The sequence below is a fragment of the Apodemus sylvaticus genome, chromosome 9, assembly GCF_947179515.1.
Source record: "Apodemus sylvaticus chromosome 9, mApoSyl1.1, whole genome shotgun sequence".
Lineage (NCBI taxonomy): Eukaryota > Metazoa > Chordata > Mammalia > Rodentia > Muridae > Apodemus > Apodemus sylvaticus.
The window spans coordinates 73182845-73194857 of NC_067480.1; the positions used below are offsets into that span (position 1 = coordinate 73182845).

Here is a 12013-nt window from a genome sequence, read left to right on the forward strand (position 1 = left end):
ATCCCAAACGCTGCTCCGGCTCCAGGTCCCTCTCTCACAGAGTCCAGTGATTTAATTATGGTCACTTAGGAGCGTGGCCGTCTCACCGGTGATTTCAGCACTGTAGTCACTGTCTTTTCCTCACCCAGCAACCACACCCATTGACCAGGAATTCCCCCTGGGGAGCCTTTTGAGCCCCTCCAGCCTCCGCGACAGGATGTCTGAGAACAGCACTGTGTGCAGATCTTGTGCAGGCGGCTATAGCCGGTGTATGTTCAAGGGTACAGGGCCCGCACTGCGCCCAGGAGTCAGGGCTCTGCACCCCTCCTCCTTCCCCAGCTCTCACACTCTGTGTGCCAGTTCTTCCCCAGTGTTGACTGCATCTCGGGAGGGGCAGGTGATACACGTGCCTGTCTGAGACTGACCCAAGAGTCATCGAGTCTCAGGACTCTGGCCGGTTGTGCGTGTCTGCTGATGACCTCCTGTTGCACAGAGGCCTCTCTGAGCTCTACTGAGAGCAATGGAATGGAGATATCATGTCCACTCAGCAAGAAGGCGCTGCCCAGGTCAGCCCTGAACCCTGAAATCCCCTCAGATCACGTGTGTAGACAATCAGAGGTGGCTTTGCTCTTTATTTAAGCTGAGCCTTTACAATTTTTTTGAGAATTTTGTATTCACACACAATAAAATATGATGACATCCACTTCTATTTCCCCTCTAAGTGCCCCCAGATCGCCCACTACTTCCCCCTTCCCTCCCCTCCCCCTTCCTTCTCCTTATCTTCTTCCATTTAGTGCTTGGGTTGCATTTTTTTTTTAATTTTTGAGATTATGATATAATTACGACATTTCTGCTTTTCCTTTCCTCTCTCCAAATGCCCCTCATACCCTTCCATCCTCCTCTTCTTCAGATTTATGGCCTTCTTCATTACTTGTTATTGTATGCATACAGGTATGTGCATACACATGCATACACACAGACAGGCCGATACACACACATTCCTAAGTGTAACCTGCTCAGCCTGTAGAATGTTACTTGTATGTGTGTTTTCAGGGCTGACCACATGGTATTAGGTAGACATTTGGCAGGGATGACTGTTTCCCAGACTCCCAGCATTCCTTAGTTGCCTGTAATTCTTTGTGTAGGGTTGAGGCCTCGGGGGCTTTTCCCTGTCTGCTTTGGCGTGTGTCTTGCCATGCTTGTTTAGCTCATGTTTAGGCAGTCGTGCTGGAGACTTTATGAGCACAGCTTCTGACATTACCAGAAGACACACTTAGACAGAAAACTCCCTGTCTCTCTGGTTCTCACAATCTTTCCACACTCTCCTCTACAATGTTCCCTGAGTCTTAGGTGTTGTAGATGTAGTCATTGGGACCAGGCTCCACACGTTTGCATTTTGATTGGTTGTGGTTTTCAGTAATGGTCTCCATCTATTGCAAAGAGAACTTTTCTTGATGAGGACTTATCTTTGGCTATAAGGACAAACGTTAAGAATATAGTTAAGGGTTATGCTGGTTTAGGACAGTGGTGGGTGTAGGTTTTCTTTTCAGATCCATGACTTCACTAGCCCTGGGTAGTTAGTTTGGTTTCTAGTACTAGGCAGCTTCCCTCTTGTTGAGCCTGTCTTAAGTACAAGTAGACAGCTGTTGGTTACTGCCAAGATGGTGTGTGCCCCCGCTGCACCTCAGGATGCTCCACTCAGAGACTCAAGTCCAAGTCCTGGAACATGTTAGCCACAGCCCACACTTTTTGTTACACTTCTTCAGGTGGAGAAGAGTGCTGAGAGGCAGGGGAGATGGCTCAGCCTGCGCAGTGCTCATCACTCACAGGTGTGCCTGGAGTTCGGACCCTCAGCGACACCCAGGTATAGCGGTTTTGCCTATAACCACAGTGTCTGGGAGGTGGAGACAAGAGGGGCTGCAGGATAAATTGCTTGCACTACCCAAATGGTGAAAGACTTTTCTCAGTATAAGGCAGAAGAAGACACCTGACAACATCTGGCCCTCACATGCACCTAAGCAATGCCACCCCCCATTCATCTGCACTTATGTACACTATGAGCTTGCACACACACACACACACACACACACACACACACAAACAAACAAATAAATAAATACAGATGGCCCCAGCACCCACCCTTGCTGAGTGGCTCATAGCCATCTGTAATTTCAGCAACAGGAAAGATGATGCCCTCTTCTGGCCTCCCTGGGCACTGCACACACACACACACACACACACACACACATGTGTGCGCGCATGCACACATGCACATGCATGGACACATACATACAATTAAAGACAATATTAAATCTAGGACCAGGTGTGGTAGCACACACCTTTAATCTCAACACCAGGAGGCAGAGGCAGGTGGCTCTCTGTGAGTTGGAGGCAGGTTGGTCTATGTAGCAAGTTCTAGGGCAGGCAGGGCAACATAATGAGACACCATGTCAAAAAAAAAAAATCTTAAAAGCAAAGCAAATCCTAAGGGTTAGTGTCTAGTCTTGGACACCAAGTCACATGTCTTGGTGACTGGATGGGGCTGGGTATGAAAGGTGAAAGTTGAATAAAGTTGAATTTAGTTACAACCTTCCCACACACACAGAAGAATCAACTCGGAATTCTTTAAGATTCACTTCCCACAAGCTGGGACTTCTTTCTTCTCCGGCTCTGGGGCCCCAGTTTGCGGGTGTCAAGATGATGACGATGATAGATTCTTATCTTCTGCAGCCTCTGTAACTCCACATCCTCTTCTGAATCTGCTTGTGCTGATGTGAAGGTGGGGGAGGGGCACAGAAGCTCCTCTTGCTGCTGCTGCTTCTGCATCTGGTGAGGCAGAGAAGGCAGGCATTTGGGGAACTTGCTGGCTGCTCAGCCTGAAGCTTTTGCAGAAATCTGCGGAGGAAGAGTAGAGGGTACACTTACTCAATAGCTCAGTTCAAAAGAAATGGTCCAGCTCCGGGAAAGAATGGTGTATTAGTTTGGGTTCTCTAGAGTCACAGAATGTATGGATAGTCTTATATAGTTAGGGAATTTGTTGATGACTTACAGTCTATAGTCCAACTCCCCAACAATGGTCAGTAGCAGCTGCGGATGGAAGTCCAAGGATCTAGCAGTTTCTCAGTCCCATGGGGCAAGCAGGCAAGGAAGAGTGAGAGAGAATCTTCCTTCTTCCAATGTCCTTATATATCTCCAGCAGAGGGTGTAGTCCAGATTAAAGGCTGTAGGTCTCCAACAGAGGGTGTGGCCCAGATTATTGGAGAGTGTTCCCTCCTCAGCAATAATTCCTGATTATGTAAGTTGGTGAGGGGCCTTGCCAATCTTGCAAGCTTCAGGGCCTTCCTGAGCCTTGTGGGTTGTTGACTGCTTACTTCCTGAGGCTCAAGGAACATCCTAGGTCACTTCCCAGGACACAAAGGTCTGCAGGTGAGCATGTTTCAGATAAGTCATTAAGATGTTAATGGAAGGCAAAACTAACTTTTATTTATGAAAATTTGAAGACAAAGATTATAACTTTTAATGTGTAATAAAACTAAGTACATTTCTGCATTTGAAACATTTCTTAAGTAAAAAAAAATGCTATCTGTATACACAATGAATGTGCTTTTTACATTGGCAAGTCCTGACTTGAAGTCACAGTTGTGAATTGACAGTTCACAATTTTATATAAATGTTTGTACAAAAATAACCTGTTGAATACAGAATGGCATATTATAAAGCATACTGGGAAATGGTACCAAGCCCATCTTAGGGGTTTAGGCAAGGGGCTCCCGAGGCTGTGTTTTTGGCAGAAGAGGAATTTTGTGTGTGTCTCAGTAATAATTCAATGACTTCTCTTTTTGTTGTGATTAATTAATTAATACCTCACAAAAGCAAGTTACCTGACAAGAACTTTTGAGGAACTTGGTCCACATTGTGTTTACAGTTGAGACAGAGAGAGAGAGAGAGAGAGAGAGAGAGAGAGAGAGAGAGAGAGAGAGAGAGAGAGAGAGAGAGAGAGAGAGAGAGAGAAGGGAATGCTGGCTCTCTGCCCACTGTTTCCATTGTTCCCAGTTAAACAATGGTTTGACAGTTCATACACATATACAAGGGACTTCAAACCTTGTTCCTCTCCCCCTGAAACTCCCTTCTCAAGGCCCCTGTGACTTTCACTTCTTCTTTCTGGGTGTTTGTTTTCTACTTTTTATTGAGTCTGGAGCCCCAGCCTGTGAGACGCCATCACCTACATTCAGAGTGCGTCTTCCCTGCTCAGTTAACCCTCTCTGAAAATGTCCTTCCAGGCAGCCCCAGCACTGTGTCTCCAGGCCGATTCTATCCTGTCATTTTGACTTGCCACCATAGTTGCGATCGACTAACTCGACTAACTTGAGCCTCAGCGCCACTCAGCTTGGAGCCTGGGGGCATGAGAGTCACAGCCCCGCTCCTTTGGGAACCTGGGAACCTGAGAGTCCCAGAGAGGCTTGTACCCCCTCAGGGTCTGTGGAGTTCCATGTTTCTGTGATCTTTAAATAAGGACTATAATTTGGGTCTGTGTTTTTTTGCAGCTCTTCGGTGAAGAGCAAAGGGGAAGCTGTGAGCTGATAGCAGTAGACAGAGGAGCTGGGTGCAGCCGCCAGGGTATTGTGCCAGGCCAGGAGTTCCCAGAATACACCAGTGTTCTCAGACTTGGGCAGGTATATGTGGCAATGAGGCAAGATGGCAGATATCTTGGATTTTTTTTTTTTTTTTTTTGTCACCTTGACACCAACTAGAGTTGTCTGGGAAGAGGAAACTTAGTTAAGAAAACGCCTCCTGGGACTGCCTGCAGACAACTCTGAGGGGGCATTTTCTTAATTAATGACTGATGTGGGAGAGCCATGTCCACTTTGAGTTGGTGGTTTTGGATTGCATGGAAAGCTGGCTGAGGGCGCCTAGTCCTGCACTGCACGAAGGTTGGCTGAGCAAGCCTGGCAGCTGTACTCCTCTATGGCTCTGCACCAACTCCTGCCTGCAGGTTCCTGCCCCGATTTTCCTCAGTGATGGAGTGTGACCTAGGAGTTGTAAGGGGAAATAAAGCATCTTCTTCCTGTGATGCCTTTGGTTATGGTGTTGGTCACAGCAATGGAGATCCTGAATAAGACACTAGACTAAATTATGCCTATGCAGGGTCTTAGGCTCTACCGGGCTCAAATGTCCTCACAAGGGAGCCAAGAAAGGACTCAGAGCACTAGAGAGACATGGCCAGTTTCTATGGGGCTTCAGTGGAGCTCTTCACTGGGGTCCTCCAGGTTCTCCCCCACTCAGGGTGACTGCTCAGGGGCTCTGTTCATCGCAGTTGACTTCACTAATGAAGCATGTCTCATGCTTTCTCCACTGCTGGGAAAGTTATAAAGGGCTTTGGCTTGTGTAGGCAATTTTGTTAGAATTACTCACTTCCCCACTTTCCCCCTTCCTGTCCCTCCAGCATCTCTTTAGTCCACGTTGGACAGCCCCAGTCATCTAGGTTATGAGATGTGTAGGGTCTACTGGCTCCAGTGATTCCTCATAATGAAGACCTCACCTGGGGTGGGTAGAGTAAGACATGGCTCCTGACTCTCCACATTCCTGTGTCATTGACAGAGCCTGAGCATTTTCTCTTCCATGGAAAAGGGGCCTTGCAGATGGGGCTTGGTTAAGGACTTTGAGAAGAGGATGTTAGATAGATGTTCCAATGTTACCACAGGGTCATTGTTTGATGAGAGAAATAGGAGGGGAGAGCACAGAAATAGAGAGGAGAGAAAGGACGGAGAAGAGAGACAGGGAGAAAAGAAAGGGGAGATGAGAGAGAGGGAGATGGGGAAAAAGGGAAAGAGAGAAGAAGAGAAAGGAGGAATCAGAGGCTAAGTGGAGAGAAGGAGAGATAATAGATAGATGGATAGATAGATAGATAGATAGATAGATACTACCCTGCCATTTCTGGAGACAGTTTTCTCTACAATGTGGGACCTGGAGATTGAACTCAGGAGGTCAGGCTTGGCTGCAAATGCCTTTGCACTGAGCCTCCTCACCCCCACACTATCCTCTTTCTGGAGACAAATGAAAAACCACAAGCCAAGGAAGATGGAAGCCAAAAGACTCTTTCCTCAGCTTCTAAAGGTTACAGATGCCACCAGAACCCTGATTTTAGACCCCAGGACCCAGTGCTCTGACTTTCAGAGTATCATACTATGCTCTTGCAACTCAAGTGTGTGTCGGTTCACACAGCAACCACATGACACTTGGCTACAATCTCCTTCCATTCTTTGCACTCAGGAACCTGGGCTGAGTGTAGAAGTTTCCATCCTTGTTTCTCTCTGTCTTATATTCCTTCAACAACCAGGTGTAACCCAAATGTTCTTGGTTTATCCCTTAAACTTGTTCTATTTTACACATTAGAACATTATCCTGGCTAATGTACAGCTTGTGTGGTACCAGTGATATAAAAGTACTGGCTTGAGCCTGTGGTGTCATCATGGAATCCATTCATATTGTCCCAAAGGTCAGGCCCTGGGAGATGGAGTTAAGGTAGTTGTAAACAGCTGGACTGGGTGCTGGGCCAGAGCATAGGCCCTCGGATAGAGTATTAAGTGCTCTTAATCAAATCACCCCCACTGGATTAATTTCTCCTGAGATGAGGACTCACTATAAAGTCCAGACTAGCCTCCAACTCTCAGACCTCCAGCCTTAGTCCTCCATCTTGAGTGCTAGGATCTCAAAGGTTTACCATCATGCCCATCTCAGAACAAATCCTTTCCTTTTGAAAATGTAAATAATATTTTTAATTTATTTTTTGAAAATTTTATACATGTAGCCACTCCCCTCTAACCCTCCCTAGGCAACCCAAACTCATCTCAATCCTAATTTCATGTCCTATTTTTCCAAAATATATTTATTTTTATCTCACATTTGATTGCACGAGAATAGAAGAAATCAATCAATAATGCAATTATTAAAAATTATTAGCTTCTATGGACAGCCCGCCAAGAGAGAGTGTTCTCCTAGCAGCATCTTCTCTTCTGAGCTGAGGTGAGAGCTCCACTTTCTCTCCAATCTCTCTCTGGAGGGGAACAGCTAGGAGGTCACAGGGCATATGAACAGTAGAGCAGCTGGGACAGAAGCCTTCCAATCACCATTTGCAACATGGAACCAGGGAGCTCCACAGCCTTCTGTGCACAGACCCTGCCAGAAGAGAGTTGGTCTCCCAGGAGTACAGACACAGGCTTACAGGTCCACAGGAAGGATAAGCTCCAGCCAGAGACAGCAAGACCAACTAGCACCAGAGATAACCAGATGGCGAAAGGCAAGTGCAAGAACCATACCAACAGAAACCAAGGCTACTTGGCAACATCAGAACCCAGTTCTCCCATGGAAGTAAGTCCCGGATACCCCCAACACAGCAGAAAAGCAAGAGTAGGATTTAAAAATCACATCTAATGATTCTGATAGAAGACTTCAAGAAGGACTTAAAGAACTCTCTTAAAGAAATACAGGAGAACATGGGTCAACAGGTAGAAGCCTCCAAAAAGAAGCTGGAGAGAGCATTCACTGGTGGCCTAACAGCACACCTGAAAGCTCTAGAACAAAAAGAAGCAAATACACCCAGGAGGAGTAGATGGCATGGAATCATCAAACTCAGGGCTGAAATCAACCAAGTAGAAACAAAAAGAACCATACAAAGAATCAACCAATCCAGGAGCTGGTTTTTTGAGAAAATCAACAAGATAGATAAACCCTTAGCTAGATTAACAAGAGGGCACAGAGAGATTATCCAAATTAACAAAATTAGAAATGAAAAGGGAGATATAACAACAGAAACTGAGGAAATTCAAAAAATCATCAGATCTTACTATCAAAGCCTATACTCAACACAACAGGAAAATCTGGATGAAATGGACTATTTCCTAGACAGATATCAAATACCAAAGTTAAATCAGGATCAGATAGACCATCTAAACAGGCCTATAACCCCTAAAAAAAATAGATGCAGTCATTGAAAGTCTTCCAACCTAAAACAAAACAAAACAAAACAAAACAAAACAAAACAAAACAAAACAAAACAAAACATAGGACCAGAGGGTTTTGGTGCAGAATTCTCTCAGACCTTCAAAGAAGACCTAACATCGATACTTTTCAAACTATTCCACAAAATAGAAACAGAAGGGACACTACCCAACTCATTCTATGAAGCCACAATTTTGCTGATACCAAAACCACATAAAGATCCAATAAAGAAAGAGAACTTCAGACCATTTTCCCTTATGAATATTGATGCAAAAATACCCAATAAAATTCTTGCCAACTGAATCCAAGAACACATCAAAATGATCATCCACCACGATCAAGTAGGCTTCATATCAGGAATGCAGGGATGGTTCAATATACAGAAATCCATCAATGCAATCCACTACATAAACAAACTCAAAGAAAAAAGCCCATAAGGTCATTTCATTAGATGCTGAAAAAGCATTTAACACAATTTATCAACCTTTCACGTTAAAAGTCTTGGAAAGATCAGGAATTCAAGGCCTATACCTAAACATAGCAAAAGCAATATACAGCAAATCAGTAGCCACCATCTAACTAAATGGAGAAAAACTTGAAGCAATCCCACTAAAATCAGGGACTAGACAAGGCTGTCCTCTCTCTCCATATTTATTCAATATAGTTCTTGAAGTTCTAGCTAGAGCAATTAGACAACAAAAGGAGCCCACAGGGATACAAATTGGAAAGGAAGAAGTCAAACTATCACTATTTGCAGATAGTATGATAGTTTACTTAAGGGACCCAAAAAACTCCATCAGAGAACTCCTACAGCTGATAAACAACTTTAGCAAAGTGGCCACATATAAAATTAACCCAAACAAATCAGTATCCTTCCTATTCTCAAAGGATAAACAGGCTGAAAAAGAAATTAGGGAAATGACACCTTTAACAATAGTCACAAATAATATAAAGTATCTTGTTGTGACTCTAACCCAAACAAGTGAAAGATCTGTATGACAAGAACTTCAAATCTTTTAAGAAAGAAATCAAAGAAGACCTCAGAAGATGGAAAGATCTCCCATGCTTGTGGATTGGCAGGATTACTATAGTAAAAATGGCTATTTTGCCAAAAGCAATCTACAGATTCAGTGCAATCCCAATCAAAATTCCAACTCAATTCTTCATAGAGTTAGAAAGAGCAATTCTCAAATTCATCTGGAAAAACAAAAAACTCAGAATAGCTTTAAAAATCTTCTCAACAGTAAAAGAACTTCTGGGGGAATCAGTATTCTGGACCTCAAGCAGTACTACAGAGCAATAGTGTTAAAAACTGCATGGTATTTGTACAATGACAGGCAGGTAGATCAATGGAATAGAATAGAAGACCCAGAAATAAGCCCACACACCTATTGTCACTTGATCTTTGACAAAGGAGCTAAAATCATCCAGTGGAAAAAAGATAGCCTTTTCAACAAATGGTGCTGGTTCAACTGGCGGCTAGCATGCAGAAAAAATGCAAATCAATCTATTCTTATCTCCTTGTACTAAGCTCAAGTCCAAGTGAATCAAGGACCTGTACATAAAACCAGACACACTGAAACTAATAGAAAAGAAATTGGGGGAAGATCCTTGAGCACATGGACACAGGGGAAAATTTCCTGTACAGAACACCAATAGCTTATGCTCTAAGATCAAGAACTGACAAATGGGACCTGATAAAATTACAAAGTTTCTGTCAGGCAAAGGACACTGTCAATAGGTCAAAATGGCAACCAACAAATTGGGAAAAGATCTTTACGAACTCTACATCCGACAGAGAGCTAATATCCAGTATATATAAAGAACTCAAGAAGGTAGACTCCAGAGAGCCAAATAACCCTATTAAACATGGGGTACAGAGTTAAACAAAGAATTTTTACCTGAGGAATATCAAATGGCTGAAATGCACCTTAAGAAATGTTCAACATCCTTAGTAATCAGGAAAATGCAACTCAAAACAGCCCTGAGATTTCACTTCACACCAGTCAGAATGGCTAAGATAAAAAACTCATGAGACAGCAGGTTCTGGCGAGGATGTGGAGAAAGAGGAACACTTCTCCAGGGCTGGTGGGATTGCAAGCTGGTACAACCACTCTGGAAATCAGTCTGGTGGTTCCTCAGAAAACTGGGCATGATGCTATTGGAGGACCCTGCTATACCACTCCTGGGCATATACCCAGAGGATTCACCAGCATGCAATAAGGACACATGCTCCACTATGTTCATAGCAGCCCTATTTATAATAGGCAGAAGCTGGAAAGAACCCAGATGTCCCTCAATGGAGGAATGGATACAGAAAATGTGGTATATTTACACAGTGGAATACTACTCAGCTATGAAAAACAATGAATTCATGAAATTCTTAGGCAAATGGGTGGAATTGGAAAATATCATCTTAAGTGAGGTAACCCAATTACAAAAGAACACACCCAGAAGCCTGGAATACCCAAGATACAATTCACAGAACAAATGAAGCTCAAGAAGAAGGAAGATCTAAGTATGGATTATCTGGTCCTTCTTAGAAGGGGGAACAAAATACCCACAGGAGAAGATACAGAGACAAAATGTGGAGCTGAGACTGAGGGAAAGACCATCCAGAGACTTCCCCTCCAGGGATCCATCCCTTATACAGTTACAAAGCCCAGACAGTATTGTGGATGCCAACAAATGCTTGCCCACAGGAGCCTGATACAGCTGTCAACCTGGGAGGCTCTACCAGTGCATGACAAATATAGAGGGTGACACTCTCAGCCAACCATTGAACTGATTACAAGGTCCCTAATGGAGGAGCTAGAGAAAGGACCCAAGGAGCTGAAGGAGTTTGCAGCACCATAGGAGGAACAACAATTTGAACCACCCAGTACCTCCAGTGCTCTCAGGGACTAAACCACCAACCAAAAAGTACACATGGAGGTACCCATGGCTCCAGATGCATATGCAGCAGAGGATGGCCTTGTTGGACATCAAAGGGAGGAGAGGCCCTTGGTCCTGAGAAAGCTAGATATCCCTGTATAGGGGAATGCCAGGACAGGGAAGCAGGAGTGGGTGGATTGGTGAGCTGGGGGTGGGGAGATGGGTTAGGGGATATTCAGGGGGGACCAGAAAAGGGGACAACATTTGAAATGTAAATAAAGAATATATCTAATAAAAAATAAAAATTATTAGATTGTGTGGTCTTGCTTAAAATTACAGATTGCAAGTCCATGCATTTTCTTGCTAATTTTCTGATTTCAGGTTTTAGAGATGAATAGTCTTATTCCCTTTTCTATGTACACCTGATTTTCTTTTCTTTCTTTTTTTGGGGGGGATTTCTTTCTTTTTTCTTTTTTATTGAATATTGTCTTCATTTACATTGCCAATGTTAAAACCTTTCCCAATTTCCCCCCTCCCCAAAGACCCCCAACCCCTCCTCCCTCCCCCTGCCTCCACATATATGCCCCTCCACCTGACACACTGCCACCTCCCCCCCCTCAGTTTTCCTTTGTTGGGGCCTCTGTTGAGCCTTTACCTGACCAAGGACCACTCCTCCTACTGATGCCCAACAAGGCCTTCCTCTGCCACACTTTCGGCTGGAACCATGTGTACACCTGATTTTCATTTTCCATTCACCTCTGAATGAGAAGCCAGTACAACGTGTAGAAAAGACATCAAGTTGGGTAGTATTTTGTGAAGGACCCATAAGTCATGAAGGGGGATAGAATGATGATTGTTTCAGTTTTTAACTCTGTCATGGATCTGTTTGTGTGGTGGAGAAATGCATAACAATGTATTGGCAGTGAGAGCATGAAATCCAAAGACGTGTGCCCACACTGTGCAGCCTTAGGTCTGGTTCATCTTGTTTGAGTTGATCTCATTGTGATTTTCAATCACAAGTTCTTCACAATAAAGTGCTTTTTTAATTATAAATAATTAAAAAGACCTTAAGAGAAATTGAGGATGAATAGACAGCTGCTTACCTCTTTTCAGAAGTGTTTAAAACCTCTTTTTTGAGGGAAGTAGCTTGGTCATGGTGGAT

At 44.0% G+C, this 12013-nt stretch overlaps 1 long non-coding RNA gene across 1 annotated transcript; it reads right to left on the bottom strand.

The window, feature by feature from the left end:
• Positions 1-2298: 2298 nt before the first annotated feature.
• Positions 2299-12013, bottom strand: LOC127692467 (uncharacterized). The gene is made up of 3 exons (XR_007979471.1): positions 11955-12013; positions 3029-3399; positions 2299-2874 (listed from the first exon to the last, which is right to left on the bottom strand). It is a non-coding gene; the product is annotated as an uncharacterized LOC127692467 (long non-coding RNA).